Genomic DNA, 6,000 nt, shown 5'->3' with positions numbered 1-6,000 from the left:
TATAGTGTAGTATAGTATAGTATATAATATAGTATAGTATAGTATAGTATTGTATAGTATAGTAAAGTATAGTATAGTATATTATAGTATAGCATAGTATATAGTATATTGCATAGTGTAGTATAGTATAGTATAGTATAGTATAGTATAGTATAGTATAGTATAGTATAGTATAGTATAGTATAGTAGAAGACCGACACTTGAACTAGAAGACCGACACTTGAATTAGAAGACCGGTTTTTTGAACTAGAAGACCGACACTTGAACTAGAAGACCGACACTTGAATTAGAAGACCGGTTTTTTGAACTAGAAGACCGACACTTGAATTAGAAGACCGGTTTGTCGTTATCGGCCACGGTAGTATCGGCCACGGTAACTTACCGCCGCAATTTGCGTACATTATACTCACTACATTCACATGTTTTTTTTGTGGGTATGGGTAGTACTTAATGTGCATAAGCTTGGTTTGTGATCTGAGGCCTAAGTAACATTGTTCTGCTACATGGGGACATGTGAATATATATCATCCACAAACACAAACACGAAGTCATTTTATTTTTACTGGAAAATATCTATTTATTATCAGTTCAATACAAAAGAATGCCAACTCTGCTATATATTCTTTTAGTAAATCCATTTGAAGTAACCACTTGAAACTATGTAGTGTTGGTTCCTTCCTGATATTGTATTTGATGTCGTTCCATGTAGTTGCACCTGTATATGATATTGTTTGTCGTTCAACTGATGTCTTCACTGATGTCTTCACTGAAATTATGTGAATTACGTCGGTAAGTTAAATCATCATGCCGACTTTTTTGAATGACGTAACAATTATCACAGATAACAATAGAGTAAAACGTGAATGTAGTGAGTATAATGTATGCAAATTGCGGTGGTAAGTTGCCGACGGTGACTTTTTAATGAATGACAAACCCGTTCATCTGTAATACTAGCTTTTTTAGCACAACTGAACTGAGGTTCAGTAGTGCTATAGGGATCGCCCGGCGTCTGTCTGTCTGTCTGTCTGTGTGTGTGTGTGTGTGTGTGTGTGTGCGTGCGTGCGTGTGTGTGTGTGTGTGTGTGTGTGTGTGTGTGTGTGTGTGTGTGTGTGTGTGAACAACTTAAAGTCAAAAACTGCTGAACCGATTGCCATGATATTTGGTGGGTCCATTACCTTGGGTGTCTAGTTGGGAACTTGTTCAAATCAAAATGATCGCATCACAGGTGTGTGATTTGGGTCAAAAAATGTGATTTTGGTCAAAAAACTTAAACTCAGAAACTACTGGGCAGATTGGTACGAAATTTGGTTGGAAGATTCTTTAGGGGGTTTAAAGTAAGATTTGTTCCTGACATGATGATTTCATCAGTGATATGCAAATTAGGGCTAAAAATGTGTCTTTTTGGTTAAAAATCTATAATTCCAAAACTACTGAGCAGATTGGGCTGAAATTTAATGGGGATGCATTTAGGGATGTATGGACGAAGATATATTAAGCATACAATGATTCCATGGGTGATATGCAAATTAGGTGTAAGAATGTTCATTTTTGGTCAAAAACTTATATCTCAAAAAGTACTTGGTCAGTGAGTCTGAAACTTGGCGAGATGTTTTTGAAACTGTTATTCTGCAGATTTTCTTCATAATATTTTGACAAAATTGGCCCTAGTGACCATGACCACGCCCTTTAGCAACAACCAAATGGCAGTATATTTTGGTCAAATAACAACATCATCTGGTAGGCAAGTGAGTAAAACATTCAAAAATGTATGCAAATACCCTAGTAACCATGACCACGCCCATAGCAACAGTCAAACGGTGGTGTATTTCACAAATGATCACGTGTATTGCAAAGACAATATCAGGAATTCATACACAAGTGAACAAAAACATACACAAATGTATGCATATATATCTAACAACATGACCACGCCCATAGCAACAGCCAAATGATAACATTTATCGTAAAGATAGCAACATGGTTGGATAGGCAACTGGATAGTTATTCAGCAAATGAACACCTATTGTTAGCATGGACTAGCATATGGATAAACATTTTTTAAAACTGTACAGTTGTGCTACAATGCCATTGGCGGTATTTTTTTCGTTCGGGGGCAGTTGTCCTTCGGGGGCAGTTGTCGGGGGGGGGGGGGTAATTGTCCGGGGGAAATATTCCGTGGGGGGCAGTTGTTGGGTGGGGGGGGGGGGCAGTTGTCCTAGAATCGTAATTGAGATCTAAAATTTCAAAGAACGAATTTCATTCTTTTGAACGAATTTCGTCTCCAAGAACAATAATATTTATTAATTGAATATTTTCAGTAGAATTGAGAACAATTAGCATGGTGTTTTCACCAATAAGTGTTTTCACCACAACCGTACCAGCTAACAGTCAGCATGATATTTTCACCAGCACAGTACCGGCTAACAGTTGGCATAACATTTTTACCAGCACTGTATCGGCTAATAGTTAGGATGATATTTTCACCGTCAAAGAACCGTGGCCTAATTCTTAGGATTCGATATGTAACTAGGCTCAGTCCAACTCATAAAAACAGGCCTTGAGTAATATAGCAGGTTTGGTAATGCACAGTATATTGGTTCAATCAGTCAAAGTCTTTGAGTATCTTATATTTGGGGCACAGTCAATATTTAACTAGAAACCTGAAATGCCAGAGTAAACATATTTTAAAGAAACCATATTTTAACGAAACAGTCAAAATAGCATAGTATTCATTCATGTTGTGTAGCATTTCTAGTGCCCTCGTGTATTATGACAGTCGATCATTTTCAAGAACCCCCTTTCAACCTCCCATGTCACCCCCTCAATTTTTATCAAGTCCACTGCTGCTGTAAATTCTGTCAGCAGCCTTAGGATGGATATATAACAGCTGTACATTATAAGATACAAATGTTTTTTTTTCGTTGACATTTATGTTTTTGTAGAAATGGTTTTGGTTGACAGTGATTGAAATAACATTGGCATTCAGCTGTAAATCATATGATAATTATCCTTAAATGCGTTCATCTGATTGGATTATAATAGTGATAATTAGTTCTAGTTACACAGTCAAGGTGTCTAATAAGTTACGAGTAACGTTTGCCCTGTTCATATCACCAAATTATTTATAAACTCTATCTGTCGATTAATATTGATGATTTATATTTGCACTATCACCTATCGTTTTTTGTATTTATTAGCCCATAGGCAGGGCTATTACGATGGGTTCTGTCTACCCGTGCGTCCGTGCGTCTGCCCGTCCGCCACTTCTCAGACATGCAATATTCAATTTCTGTCAAATGTATCATAAAGGTAACATATCATATGGGACATGTGCACACCCAATACTTTTTGATATATGCAAATTTGAATAGCTGCCATATTTGTAGGTAATATTCAATATTGGCTGTATAACGTAAAAAACTATTATAATACACAGATACTCCATTGAATTGTCTGCCCCCATGTTATCAGATGCATGCTATCTTTGGAGACCTCGACCTTGACTTTGACCTTCACGAACAGTTTTCAAAATCAAGCCAATTCCTGCCTACCATATACACATTGAAGTATTTACATACTGCCAATTTCTTTTAAATCATGGTTCCAAGTAATATTGAAAAAAAAACTTACATAAGCATTATGTTTTATGCTCATATAACTTTTACTGAATAGCAGCCATGTTTGTAGTTAAAAATCCTTATTTTGGTGCATAACTGTAATACATAGAGACTCCATTAAAGTGTCTACGCCATATTATCAGATACAAAATATCTTTTGATACTTGACCCTTGACCTTGATATTGACCTTCAGGGTCAGTTATCAAAATCAAACCAATAACTGCCCATCACATGCTCATTGTATTGTTTGAAGGGACCGTCTTCTACGAAGGCTTCTTTATTATTTATTTATTTATCTATTTATTTATTTATTCATTTATTTATTTGTTTATTAATTTATCTATTTATTTATGTATTTGTTTATTTATTTAATTATTTATCTATTCTTCTAGTTGAGTTAGAAATCATATTTATTGTTGGTAATTGATATTATGTAATTCGTATACTTTCACATTTGCCGATGGCTGACATGGCAACAACTGTGTGTTTGAATAGACACAATGTCCGACTCGGCAAAAACGGTGTCATTAAAAAGATAAATCCAGTTGTTCAATTTTTCATCAATTTCTCCGTATTTTAAACTTAAACGCACACGTTGTGGGTGATTTATTTGTAAGTAATCACAGGGTGTATTTGATCTAGATATAAAACATTTATCATACGATTTAAGGGTTATTTCCTAAATTATAATGAAAAATCAGTTACTTTTCCTCTATTTAAAGTGACATTGATAGTTGTAATGTATGCAACACAATAAAAAGGATAGAATGTGAAAGTACTGGTTATAATGTGGTACATCCACCAATTGTTTATAACGCGACTTGATGTCTCAAAACCTCTTGCGTGAACTTTGGTAGCTATAGAAATTCCTCTAGCTTTCTAGATGTCAGCAGGAGCAATGGGAGAAGTTCTCGCGATAGCGTGACACATATGGATCAGATACATATAGGCTCTAAGAATAACATGGAAATACAATGCAAGCTTTTGAAATGTGATGTTGGCTTAAGATATTGAGAACATCTTGGAAGGAACTCAAAAGCCAATCAGAAACCTGTGGAGATGTGATGAGTAGGTGCTAGAAGATTGATAGGAAAAGTTTTAGTATTTTTGGCATGTTTGAGGATAAGAAGGAGATAATCTTTACGAGACGTGGAAGGCAGCCGTAGACGTGTTAAGACAAAAACTACACAGGACCATTTTACCTCCTATAAGGGGTGGTTATGTTATGCTTCTGTCTGTCCGATATCTCAAAAACTACTTCATCGATTCTAATGAAATTTTAATTTTAATTACCATATTATGGTAATTAAAAGAACTGAATAGATTTTGGTAAACATCCAATGAACATTTATTAGTTATTTCCATAATGTAGCTAATGGTTAACGTTTTAGTAATTAGGTTATATCTTTGGAAAGCTTACTTCAAATTCAACATACTTTAACCATAACAAAATACCTACGTAGGCAATATCTTAATAATGCATAGTTCAATTTTGATATAATGTAGTTGGTTAACCACAACAAAGCGCTTATGTTCTATAAAGTTTGTTGATATAGCTTACAATCTTAATGAATAATTTGCATAATTAATGATTTCGGTAATTAGGCTATATCTTAAGAATGCATACTTAAGTGGTACATCGATCATGTATAATAGCTATAGTTCCGAATTTTGCATTCCAACAATGTGTGTAGGTATTCATTTTGAATCTGGTAAATGAAAGAACTGATCTCTGTTGAATCTGGTAAATGAAAGAACTGTCTCTAAATGCAGCCTATCGCTCCATTTAAAGACATGATTTATTGATCTATGGTGATGACGACGAATGTCTGTGACACGTTAACCAAGTCTCTTGTATATCTTGGTACAACATGACTGAATGACTCCTACACATCATCCAACGAACAACTGGTTAAAAATCTGGTTGTTGAAATCATTATTGGTATATTATGTGCTTATAAATGAAAATAATTGAAAAAATATCATTATTTCAATACTCATACATTAGTTCACTTTAGTATGGTACTTTGAGTTTTAGAAATTTGCAATTAAGAAAACTGCGTAAACTGAATATTTCTTTACTTTACATCTAAACAATATTGATTCCTACAAAGTCCTACTGTGTACAAATACAAATACTGTACATTTTAGAGATTTCTCTCAGGGCATGTAGTCTATCTCTATCATGTATGAATGCATGTCCAGATTTGCGAATGGTTAGAGTGGCCGGCTTGGAATCTGCATTTTGCATGTATGTATGTATGTATGTATGTATGTATGTATGTATGTATGTATGTATGTATGTATGTATGTGGACACGATATCTAAAAAATCTACTGCATCGATTCTACTGAAACTTGTAGCAATAGAAAGTACTGATCA

The sequence above is a fragment of the Glandiceps talaboti genome, chromosome 12 (assembly GCF_964340395.1).
Source record: "Glandiceps talaboti chromosome 12, keGlaTala1.1, whole genome shotgun sequence".
Classification (NCBI taxonomy): domain Eukaryota; kingdom Metazoa; phylum Hemichordata; class Enteropneusta; family Spengelidae; genus Glandiceps; species Glandiceps talaboti.
Note: the sequence above shows the minus strand (reverse complement) of the source record.